Here is a 13,337-nt window from a genome sequence, read left to right as displayed (position 1 = left end):
CTCCACGCACAAGCACATGTGAAGGGACAACTACCTCAAAGATAGAGAAATATTTTTTACTGATTCCCGGTGCTTAAAATGCCAGCACGGTTTTATTTTCCCTCTAGATTTTGGACAATTATTTTCCACTAATACAATACAATTTAAAGGGAACTCCAATTTATTCCTTCTCTATTTTCACCACAACTTCTTATTATATAAGCAAAAGCCTTGTGTCCACATGTTCACGAAAGCCCTAAACCTCAGTCCTTCAGAACTATCTAGCCTCTTGCTTTGCATATAAAACAACTGGTCACCTCTTTCATCTCAGACCCTTTCATCCTTTCTTTGAACCCTAGTTCAGCTCCTTCATGGTTACTGCATCTTCTCCACTGACTGCCCCCCATGTCTCACCATTGGATTGCATACACTTTCACTCTCCTGCTCCCTCTGGGTGGGTTCATCGACTCCCATTTGGGTGGGGGCATCCTCTGCCCCCTGCACTCTCCAGTAGAATCATCATCGAACAGTCTCTGTCTTAGTCAGTGCTGGCTACTTTTGCAAAATACCACAGGGGCTGGGTGGCTTAAACAAGAAATGGTTACTTCTCACAGTTCTGGAAGCTGGAAGTTCACAATCAGGGTGCCCACATGGTCTGTTTCTGGCTAGAAACCTTCTATTTTGTAGATGGACACCTTCTTTCTGTATTCTTACGTGGGGGAGAGACAGTCTCTTCCGTGTCTCTTCTTATAAGGTCACTAATCCTATTATGAGGCTCTATCTTCATGACCTAATTACCTCCCAAAAGCCTCATCTCCTAATACCATCCCATTAGGGATTAAGCTCCAACATATGAATTCGGGGAGGAGGGGGACACAAACATCCCATCCCTAACAGTCTCTCTGCTCCCAAACATTGCAAATTTCTTTTTCCTTGCCTCTTCAATCTAACCTGTCACCAAATTCTTGGGTTTTCGTTTTGTTGTTTTTTTTTTTTAATCTCAAATCTTGTTGACCAGTTATTTCTCTACACATTCACTGGTTGCCACCTTACTTTTGTCTTTCACTGCTTAGTCTGTCAGAATTCTGAACTGTGACAATCCTTTTTTAGCATTCTATTGGGCACAGGCTGCGTCCTCAGGAAATACTAGTTGAATAAGCATCTACCCAATACTAGATATTCTCAAAGGTAGATTTCAAAGTTTCCACCAGTTCCCTGTTGCCTATGAAATAAAGTTGAAATGACTTAGTGACAAATCAAGATCCATGCTATCCTGTTATATTCTCTCCTGCTTGTCCATACCTAGAATGCTTTTCACCTTCCCATACTATAAACACTCACTGGTCCCTAATGGTTCATATCTTCTCATGACCATGGCCTTGTAAAGGCTCTTCCCCTGCTTAGAATGCCCTTTCTTTTTCTCCTTGTGACAGCCTCCTTTAAGACTGTACTCCCCTGGGGCACCTGGGTGGCTCAGTGGGTTAAGCCTCTGCCTTTGGCTCAGGTCATGATCTCAGGGTCCTGGGATCGAGTCCCACATCGGGCTCTCTGCTTGGCAGGGAGTCTGCTTCCTCCTCTCTCTCTCTGCCTGCCTCTCTGCCTACTTGTGATCTCGCTCTGCCAAATAAATAAATAAAATCTTTAAAAAAAAAAAAAAGACTGTACTCCCTTGGACAGAGTATCTTTCTTCCTTTCTCTGTTACCCTGGACTTCGAGGTTTCTTATGTCCAGGAACTGTTGCTTATTCATTTTGGAGACTAAATGTTTTACAAAGTGGTGTATAGAGTTCTTACATCAAAATCACCCATGAAGCTGGTTAGACATAGATTCCCCCAAGCCCCACCCTTGAATTGCTGAATCAGTTTCCTGGGGAGTGAACCCTCCCAGGTAATTCTTAATGCATATGGAAGTTTGAGAATACAGTTACAGTATCCAACAAATATTTGATGAATAAAGACATGATGAAAAGTACTGAGATTGCTACTTTTAAAAATCTGCTCTACATCCTTCATTTATCTGGGGGTCTATTTTGGCTGGAGAGAGGTCCAGGGAATTTGGCTCAGCCATGGATCAAAGTGATCTAGTGGGAAACAGCCTTGCATTATTTTCAATCAGGTCATGCAAAGTACCTATTGTCCTGTTCAAATGTTAAATGAAGTTTGGGGTCATTCAAAGTCCTGAAGATGGTTGGCTGTGATAAGAACTAGCAAATTCTTCCTCAAGTGAGAACTGGTATTGCGGGCATGTTTTACATTTTTAACTCACCAAAGCCAAGTTCTTGGGTTTCAGTGGCTCACAAGTACATCTAAGGAGTCTCATGGTCTTATTTGCTGTGCTTCTCACCAGTATTAATAACTTTAGTGTCAGTTAATTGCCCTCCCTGTTGACAGTGGGTGGACCGTAAATGCATTCTAAGGATTTTTAGACTTTAGGTAAGACCAATGGATTCGTGAAGACAGGCAAGTCTTGTGTGGGCCAAAAGGTCTCTAAAATGTTCTTTTTAAAATTCTTCAGTAGATTTTGAGCTCTACCAACATGATCTTGAAACCATCATAAAGCACCATACCAGGCCTAATGAAGACTAAAATGCCTCATCTAAATGACTTCATGACTTCGAAGTATCCTCCATAAATTTTTGTTGGATTCATTATTAACCAAATAATTAAATATCTCCAAAAGTACATATAATATATTTGTAGAAACACACTGATACCATCAGGTGGTTGAATACAAACATATGTACCTGAGATGTGGAAGAGAAATGAGAGACATCAAGACTGCTTTGAAATTGGTGGTTTGTTGTGGAGAAATTGAGACCTGGGGATAGCACCCAAGAAGAAGAGGGAAGATAAAGATTGACAATTGAGCCATCTCCTGGGTTGTTCATATGATGTCACAGCTGGGCTGAGCCTTGGAAGGTAATCTTTAAATTATTACTTATTCTTTAATATTTCCATTACTTCTTTACTATGTAAATTTGGGCAATATATTCATTGCCCAAAAAAATAAGTAATTCATAAAGATGACATAACCAATGTTACATTAATAGCATATACTCTTTTTTTAAAATTTTATTTATTTATTTGACAGAGAGATTCCCCCAAGCCCCATTAATGTTACATTAATAGCATATACTCTTTTTTTTAAATTTTATTTATTTATTTGACAGAGAAAAATTTTATTTATTTATTTGACGGAGAGAGAGATCACAAGTACTCAGAGAGGCAGGCAGAGAGAGAGAGGGGGAAGCAGGCTCCCCGCTGAGTAGAGAGCCTGATGCGGGGCTCGATCCCAGGACCCTGAGATCATGACCTGGGTCGAAGGCAGAGGCTTAACCCACTGAGCCACCCAGATGCCCCAATAGTATATACTCTTTTAAACATTTTCTTGTGTATATGTATTGTAATATTATATGGATTGATTTCCTATTGTTGCTATCACAAATTACCATAGACTGAATGGCTTAAAAGAAAGCACATTTATTATCTTACAGTTCTCTAAGTTAGAAGTCCAGCACAGGTCTCACTGGGCTAGCGATAACATACTGGTGAGGGCTGTATTCTTCTGGAGGCTTCAGGTGAGAATCTGTTCCCTTACTTTTCCCAGCTTCTAGACGCCACCCACATTCCTTGACTCATGACCCCTTCTTCCTCCACCTTCAAAACCAGCAATGTTGAATCTCTACAACCATTCTTCTACAGTCACATCTCCCCCCACCACAGCTGGGATGTTTCCTCTCTGATTTTCAGGGTCCATGTAATTAGACTGGACTCTCATCTCAAGGTCACTAACTTAAAAACATCTTTTGCTGTATAAAGTAACATAATTAAATATTCCTAGAATTGGGACGTGGACAAGTTTGGGGGCCATTATTCTACCTATTGCATATAGAAAGTTAACAAGTAAAGTGCATGGAAGTTGAGTGGTTTACCTAAGACTGCAACACTGGTAAGTAATTGGATCCATTAAACTCAGAGTGCAAGAATCTGATGCAATCAGATTCTCAACTAATGGAGATTTAGGATAAAAGGACGTAGGGAAGAGCCGAAAAAAGTTGGAATAAACATAGGACCAATCTTTTCGGAAACTGGCACCTCCTTCTCAGTCTATAGGTGCCATGATTTTGTTGATTTCTCAACAGCAGGCATCCACGGCACCAATAAAGCCACTACCTGTTTCTGCGGCCACACTCGACACTTCTCACACCCCTTCTAGCTCCTCCAATGACCTTCCTTTACTACTTAGCTTCCTAGTTTCTACTGACTTATGGTTTCTGTCCACTGCCTCCTCTCCATGGGTCCTTCAGTTTCTGGACCATTCTGACACTTGTATTTCTGTCTTTGTGTCACCCTCAAGTTCCCTAAAAGAAAGGATCTGAAAGAGTCTGTAAGTCACTATGGGGCCCTACACACCCCTGTCTAACAGGGGGTTCCCACTGGGATTGGCTGCCAGCCAGCTTATGGATAGCTGTCTTCAAAAACAATGGGCACTTCCCAGTTCCATCAGCCAGGTGAGTGACCACAATCCGTATGTAAGGAATCATGTAGGGTTACATGCCTCAGAATAGGGCCACAAGCAAGTAGGTGCAAAGAGATTTGTCTCCAGATGCTAAGCCAGAATATTTTCCCCACATGTACACCCTTGCATCATACATGGTAGTTGAACCATATTTTGGAACCACAACTAGAATAATCTAGGTGAATGAAAGCATAAGCCAGGGATGAACAAGAGGAAGACAATCGTGCTCAGAACTAATACTGAATACGGACCTTTTGAAAAGGTTTAGGTAATTGTTTTCAGTACTTGAAAACTCTAATTGCTGATCTTTAACAAAGAGGCCACACAGGCTTCTGAAAGTTCTAAAATTATATCATCTTTATCAGTAACCAGGACCTCAAATTGCTCCCACAAACCACATAGGGCCTTATGAAATAAGGCCTTGGAAAGGGGACTCTGATGTTTCTAAATTCTGTGCTCATTCGTTTCTCCAGCTACATTTGCTCTAAAAGGGGAAAAGTGGTCTCAACAACTTGGAAAGAATGAGTCTCAACAAGTTTCAGAAGGAGAAAAGCTCTCTTGGGCGTGTTGAACCCTGCCACACCACTAACCCCCTTCCTAGTGGAAGAATGTTTCATCTGCTATTTCCCACAAAAATGTGTGCTGTGGTCACAGCTCAGTGATGCCAACACAAATCTCAAACACAGCCACCTCCTGACTGAGAATACAATCTGGGCTGTTTTTGGTCTGGACCACAGTGACTGGGGACAAAATTTGATGTCAAATTTCAATTAATTACATGGGAGGAGAAGGCCTTCTGACAGACAGGGTCTTAGCATGAATGTTTTTTCCCTGGTGTCAGAGTATTGGGGTGCTGCCATATTACATAGAACCAGGGCTTTTTCTATGTGGTATGATATTTTTCTCCCTTGCTTGTGCTTTTAGAGAGAATGTCAGTGGCATGTTGCTGTCTCAACTTTCTACACCCTGCAATAATTCATTTAATTCATTCATTTTTTTTTTTATTTTGAAATACAGGACATTCTTTATGCAGTCAACCAAAATCTTGATTTTGAGCCATGACTGCTGTGCTAGGAGATGGTGATAAACTATCGGGGAAAAATATCATAGTATATTGTGTACGTTGAATACTTTGGCTACAAAGAGGCCAAACATAGAACTTGTAAAGGCCTAAACAATAGTTTCTTGCCTCACCAAGCAAGAAGATTAAGGTTGGTTAATTCAGTAGATCAATAAAGGTCTCATGTCAGCTTTGTCCCCAAGTTTTTGGTCCCCTCATGTTTGCAGGTGTCTGCTATAGCTCTAAACAGTGCGTTTTCAATCACATCCATGTGCAAATAAAGAAATAAATAAAGCCAAAATAAAGACACTCCCTACTTTGGGTCTCTGTCTCTTTTTGAGAATGATCTGTTTCCAAGGAGGGTGTTCTTCCTTCTCCCCATGACCCAGGAGAAATATCCTTAAGTCTTCGGAGGCAGAATTGTGTCCCAACTAAGCCAATCAACAGCAAGGCAAATGCAATGGTCATAATTGTCTTAGACCAGTAACATTTTGCCTCCTGAGGTTAGGAAGAGGCTCGGTCCTCCCTGAAGAACAAGGCTGCCCCCGCCCAATACAATCCAGCTCCATTAGCAGGAGGGAGGGATTAGCTATAGGAAACCGGCAGGTCTACCTCAGTATGGGACTTCCAGATGACCCAGGGGGACAGGGAAAACACTCCCTCTATATACATTTTTCACATGGCGTCCAAAATACTCATGCTTTAGTACCTGCTTTGTTCCTTAGAAGTTGCAAGATCTTCAGTTAGTTTAACCTCAATTCCTGCATATTTTAAAATGGGGAATCATATATATCTCACTGGGTTGCTGTGAGGATCAAATATATTAGTATATGCAGAATACCTAGCACCATACCTGGCCTGTAAGAATCCCTTCCTCAAATCCCCCAGGCTGCTTAGATTCGAAATTGCTGGGTAACTACCAAGTCAGTCAGCTTGTATTCTGATGGATGGTTAAGAGTCTGACTCTTGATTTCACTTCAAGTCATGATCTCAGGGTCGTGAGATCAAGCCCTGCATCAGGCTCTGCACTGAGTATGGAGCCTGCTTAAGATTCTTTCTCTTTGCCCCCTCCCCCAACTTGTACTTTCTCTCAAAAAGAAAGAAGGAAGGAAGGAAGAGAAGAAAGAAAGAAAGAAAGAAAGAGAAAGAAAGAAAAGAAATCCTCACATGGGTAGAATGAAGTGATCCCAGAGAAGGAAGAAGGACCAGGGGGCAGCAGGGGCAGGTCAGGTAGTCCCTTGTAGTCAATGTTAGGGCTTTGGAGAAATGGGGACCCTTAGATGGTTTCGAAGACAGAAGTGTTATAATCTAACTACACTGTTAGAGGATAGTTCTGACTGCTGTGTTAAGACACCTAGAAAGCCAGAGTAGAGGTAGGAGCTCTGCTAGGAGACAACTGCAATAATCAAGGCCAGAGGTGATGAGGGCTTGGCTCCAGATGACAGTAATGCAGTGGCGAAAAATGGATGAATTTCTGTTGTAATCTGAGGTGAGACCGATAGGATTTTCTACTGGATATAGGCAGAGAAGGAAATAAGGTTAGGCCCAAAGATTTGGCTCTGTCAAGAAGAAGGAGTTGTCATTTTCAGAGATGAGGAAGACTGAGGGAGCTAGTGGGGATGGGGATGAAGAGTTAGATTGGAGGCCGGTAAGCTCTGTGCCACTGTTTGACATTGAGGCCGCTGTTGGAAAGAAGTTAGATCAGGCGAGAAATCTGGGCACACAGATGACATTTAAAGCAGTGATGTGTGATGAAATCCCCAGGGTGTACACATGGGAAAAGGAAGTAAACTGAGGTCTGAGCATTGAGCACACCAACATGGAGAGGTTGGCAGAGGAGGGAAATCAACAAAGGAGGCTGAGAAGGGGTGACCCTAGGAGGAAGAACTACTTCCAGTATGTGGTGTCCCAGACGGCCAGTGAAGAATGTCCAGGGGGAGTTGACAAGGGTGTCAGCTACTGGTAGGGGAAGTTCAATGGGGATTGAGAACTGCTTCATGGATTTGGTGATGTAGAAGTCATCAGTGACCTTGACAAAGCGTCTTTGGTTGTGGGTGCAAGTGAGAATGGGAAGGGAAGTTGGAGGCAGCAGTGTAGACAATTTCCTCAAGATGCTCTGCTCTAGAGCAGAGTGGGGTGAGAGCAGCAGGAGGGACCAGACAACAGAGTCAACAGAGGCTCCTTTTTTTTTTTTTTTTAAAGATTTATTTATTTATTTGAGAGAGAGAGAGCACAATTGTGAGCAGGGGTAGTTGCAGAGGAAGAGAGAGAGAGGTTCTCAAGCGACTCTCCTCTGAGTGTGGAGGCCAACACAGGGCTTGATCTCATGACCCTGATCATAGCTCTGACCTAAAATCAAGAGTCAGATGCTCAACAGACTGAGCACCCAGGTGCCCTGTTTTTAAGATAGGAGATGTAATGTGCATAAGTGATAATTGAAAATCTAATAGAAAGGGGCAATTTTATGACACAGAAAAGGGGAGGAACAGTTGCAATGAGGTCTTTGAGCAGGATAAAGGGATGGGAACTAGGACATAGTGAAGAAGCTGGCTTCCACTGGGGTCGCTTCCCAAAGATGAGAATGGCTGCCTTGACAATTGCTGTTTTTTTTTGTTTTTGTTTTTGTTTTTTAAGTAAGCTCTACGAGGGGCTTGAACTCATGACCCTGAGATCAAGGGTAGCTTGCTTTCCTGACTGAGCCAGCCAGGCACCCACTGGCATTCATTTTCTTTGACCAAACAGCCTGGATGATCCTTGAACTGATACTCACCCCTTGTACAAGCACATACACTAGCTAGCAGCCTGCAAAGTCACAAGCAAATTTAAGTTCCTGATATGACTTCCCCAACAACCCTTGTGATCAAGTCCCTGCCCACCCCCACCCCCAGGGCCTTCCTCTTGCATGCTCCCTAGATAAGACCCTCTGGAGCCTTACCCAAGCCCTATCCATTGTGATTTGGACTGGCCGATCTGGTCCCAGCTTGAGAAACCCAAAGCATTCCACCCCTGACCCTAATAAAAGCAGTGCCCTAGATTCTGTCACTCTCTCTGCCTTGACCTCTCTGCCATTTACTTCCTCCAGGACCAATGAGTCATCAACTTCTCTACTTCAGTTTCTCTTGAGGTCTTCTATTGAACCGTGGCTCACCATCCCTCATCCTGTGTTAAACGTTAACAAATGCTACTTTAGCAAAGTCGTAAAAGTTTCTCATGAAGAAGGCAGACTATGGGTACAGGGTGTGAGCAGATACAGGACCTCTGCTGCCTGCTTCTATTTTCTCTGTAGAATAGGAAATAAGCTTATCAGTTGAGACCAAAGTCTGAAGAGGAGGTGATGGGGGTTTAAAGAGAGGATAGGATGCGAGATAATCATCTTGAAAGATGAATGTACTTGGGAGATATGGTAGGACCACTGATCAATAAACCAGTGTGAATCAAGGCTGTGGCTAATGTATGTTGGCTTCAGAATCCATTTTTGGACGCTAATATCTCTCCTGAGTTCCAAACTCATATATCCAGCCACCTGTTGTTATCTATCCCCTGCCTTCTCATGGGAAAATTAAAGCTATTCTCTCTCGGCCCACCTCTACCCAGTGCTCTTCTACCCACCATTTCCAAAACAGAATAATAAAACCTTTGAAGAGCTCATGATCTAGTGTAGGACAACATATATATTTTTATTTTCTGAGATTGCCAATACTGGAAGAGAATCATGGTTTTTGGAGGATTATTATTTGCTCAGTATGGACACTACTATCAAGATGTTTGTGAGTGTTCCCAGTGGGAGTGGTGGGTAGTTTAGCTGATAGACATTGTGTGACAGAGTTCCTGGCCTGATATGATTCCTCTGGTAATCATGAGGCCATATGCATCTGATGCCCCTGGGGCTTTTATTAAAATATAGATGATGATTTAATAGGTTTAATATCAGGCTTCAGTTCTGTAGTTCTGTAGTAAAAAGCTCTCAGATGATACCAATGATACCGGTCCACAAACCTCCCTTTGGGATTTAAAGCTTAGAAGACAGAACCCCATGCAGGTGATTTCAATTTAATGTGTTAATAAGAAGAGAGCGATAGGAACATAGGTTAGCAAACAGATGAAGGCAAAACTATGGAGATTTTTCACTTGCAAACCAAGGAATGTGTTCTTCATTCTGAGAAGGTTATAGAACCATGGAAGGATTTGGACATCGGGGTGATGATGCTTGAGCATTTGTCATTTGAGCATGGGGTGCAAAATGCATATTGGACATGAACCATGTGTCATCCACTATTCCGGCATCAGACATAAAGCGTGAACAGTGAATAGGACAACCAAGGTCTGGTTTCTAGAGGGCTTACATCCTGGAGGGTTTAGACAGGTCATAGTAAGAAAACAAATAAGTGGGGATGCCTGGGTGGCTCAGTCGGTTAAGCATCTGCCTCTGGTTCAGGTCATGATCCCAGGGTCCTGGGATCAAGCCCCGCATTGGGTTCTCTGCTTGACAGGGAGCCTGCTTCCCCCTTTCCCTTTGCCTGCCACTCCCCCTGCTCTCTTGCTCACTCTTGCTCTCTCAAATAAATACATAAAATCTTAAAAAAAAAAAAAAAGAAACCCAATAAGTAAGGTAATTTTAGTTTGAAGAAGTGCTGTAAAAAAAAAAGAGAGAGGGTTAATGTGACTGAGCCTCAGGGGACTGCTCTAGCAGGAAGTAGTTGCTGAGCTCAGAACTAACTGTGCAGCAGAGCCGGTCCTGCAGGGATCTGGGGGAAGAGCATTCTGGGTGGAGGGAAGAGCAGGATGGTAGCCTTGGGCAGGGGTGAGCAGGGAGGGAGGAGGATCAATCGCACTGATGTGATTAGAACCTAGTGAGCAGCAGGAGATGGTGGGAGACAGGTCAGAAAGATGAACAGGGGCCTGTAGGGGCTTTGAAAGCTGTGATGGAGAGTTTGTATTTCGCTTTAAATGTGGGAGTAACAGAATCCACTTTTGAAAAGGTAACTCTTGCTGTCATGTGAAGATGGGATGGTGAGTAGGCCTGGAGATCAAGTGCAGTGTAGATCCCTTGGATGTGCTCAAAACTGTGCTGTAGAACAAGAACTCTGACAGCAACATGTAAAGTAGCTCAGGGAGGAAAGAGTAGCTCTTCAGAAATGTCTACCCTTGACATTGGGCATTGACAGTTAAGGAGAGCATGAACGGGGAAGTCAGACTCATGCTTCCAAATGAGGCTATGGGAAGTGAGATGAGAAATTCAAGTAATACTCAACTCTATTAAGCCAGGCACAGAGGCTAGGACTTTCTCAGTAACACCCTCATTTAATCCTTTCCACACCTCCGCCATGCTGGCAACAAAAATCAGTTTCTAGAGTTTCAACCCAGACCTATGGAAACCGAGATCCAAGGGCATGTGGTTGTCAATGCAATAATGCTTCAAGTGATTTTTTTTTTTTCTTAAATTCGAGGGCAGTTGGATTCGCTGTGTGGGGCGCCATCTTTCTGCTCGAAGGAATGAAAATAGCTCTCCTTAAGCCTTCCTGCCTTTCTTAAATCCTGCCAGTTAATTTACAACCCAAGTAGTGACACTGCAGGAATTCCAGGATGAATCCACCTTAAAAATACCAACCAGTGAGGTTAGGGAGCCTAAGGAGGAAACCGCTGTGCTCTCTGCTGGGGTTGGTGTGAAATGTTGCTGGGGGCGTAAAGACCAATCTTGGGGTAATGCTTGAAGCTGCAATCTGCATTTATATTTTAATGTAAATGAGTTTCAGATCCTTCTTGAAAGAATCTCTGGGCTAGGAAGCTATGGAAGGTTCTGGGCCCAAAATTGGAGGCAAAAGGCTTGAGGGAGTAGAACGGAGAAGGGAAAGGGGAAGGAGGTGGCAACTGGGCATTGAATTTGACTTCCTTCCCACGTTTGCCTGGAGCCCACCCTTTTCCTGAGCAGAAGCTCTTAAAATGCTGAATGAAGAAGAAGAAAAATCCAGTTTCATAACTTTGCATTATTTGTGCTTCATTAGATTCTAATGTAGCCTGTGTATCTGGTTGGTTGCCTTCAAATAAGCATTTTTTTTTTTTTTTTTTTTTTTTTTAAGGAAAACTCTGGGGGCACCTGGGTGGCTCAGTCTGTTATGTGTTCAAATCTTGATTTCAGCTCGGGTCATGATCTTGGGGTCGGGAGTGGGATCGAGCCCATGTTGGGCTCCATGCTAATCTGGGAGTCTGCTTGAAGATTCTCTCGCTCTGTCCCTCCCCCCATCTCTAAAATAAATAAATAAATCTTTAAAAAAATGGGGAGGGGGGACTCTGATCTACATTTTAACCACTTTTCCTTATAGCTGCTGGGCTCTGTTCAGTCTTCTCCAGACCAGGAAATGTTCTGTGGGACAGGGGAGCTCTAAGGTAGAGTAGGGATGGTGCACTGACATTTCATTTCATAGAAATAGGGAGATGGCAGAAGTGGAAGGAAGGAAAGCCATCACTTATTGAATACCAACTGGGTGCCTGGGTCTGCTTGGACACTTCTCATGAATGGTATGTTAGAAACTCTTCCTTTTCCTCTGCTTCTCCTTGAATCTCCAGTCCAGGAGATTGGCCCAATGGTGAACACATCTGCTGCTCAGTCACTTGTGTGAGTATTAGTAATAATAATATCTATCAAGCACATAACACATGCCAGGTGTTTTACAGAATCTCCTCATTTAATGCTCCCAAGAGATGGGTCACATTTGTATCTTCCTTTTTAGATAAAGTAACCGAACCCTGGAGATGCTAAGGGATTTGTCCAGAATCAACAGTGTACAATTCAAACCTAGGCCACTGGAGTCTAGGGATCCCATGTTTTGCCGTTATGTGATTTCTTAGACAGGGAATGCACAAAATTATACCTGCTCTGGACATAGTTTGAGGTCTTTGGTCTCTTTAATTTTTTTAAAAAAGATTTTACTTATTTGACAGAGAGAGAGATCACAAGGAGACAGAGAGGCAGGCAGAGAAAGAAGGGGTAGCAGGCTCCCTGCTGAGCAGAAAGCCCAATGTGGGGCTCGATCCCAGAACCCTGAGATCATGACCTGAGCCAAAGGCAGAGGCTTAACCCACTGAGCCACCCAGGCACCCCCAGCCTCCTTAATTTTTGCCTCCCTTTTCTCCCTAAAGACATCCCCTCTTCACTTTAGGTTCCCCCAGCCCTCCTATACTGTGTATGTCTCACTATGACTACCACCTCTTTTCTGAGTAAATTACCCAATATAATTCACTCATTTATATTACTATTACTATCGTGCCTTCTAGGCATAAAGAGATTTTTTTTTTTTTCTGAGAATTTTCAGCTATCAACTCAGAGGTAAAGGATGTATTTGTCTCTCAACTGTGGTTTGGGGATGTCTTGGACTGGTGACTGGTTGACATATCTGGGTATGAGAACTTAAATCTCAAGGCCTTCCTGCTTATCTGGAGAGGGTGAGCTCCAGAGCCAGCTACCAGAAGTACGTTCTTTGGGAGATGTGAGATATAGGAACTGGTGTTCTGGCCTCCTTAGCTTCTTGGAGCTGTGATTCTGAGACCTGCCTGAGCACGTACTTACTCATTCATTGATCATGTAAGCATGGTTATTTGAACTGGCCCTAGAGACACTCTGATAATCACGACTGACATTGTTCCTGTGCCCACAGGGCTCACAGTGAGGAGGAGACAGACATTGGTAAGAAGCTTCAAGAAAAATGGGCAAATCTCATCTCCTATTGATCCTTTTCTTTTCTCTTCCTTCCTTGCTACATTGATACTATAGTCTCTCTTCCAT

The sequence above is a fragment of the Lutra lutra genome, chromosome 6 (assembly GCF_902655055.1).
Source record: "Lutra lutra chromosome 6, mLutLut1.2, whole genome shotgun sequence".
NCBI lineage: Eukaryota > Metazoa > Chordata > Mammalia > Carnivora > Mustelidae > Lutra > Lutra lutra.
Note: the sequence above shows the minus strand (reverse complement) of the source record.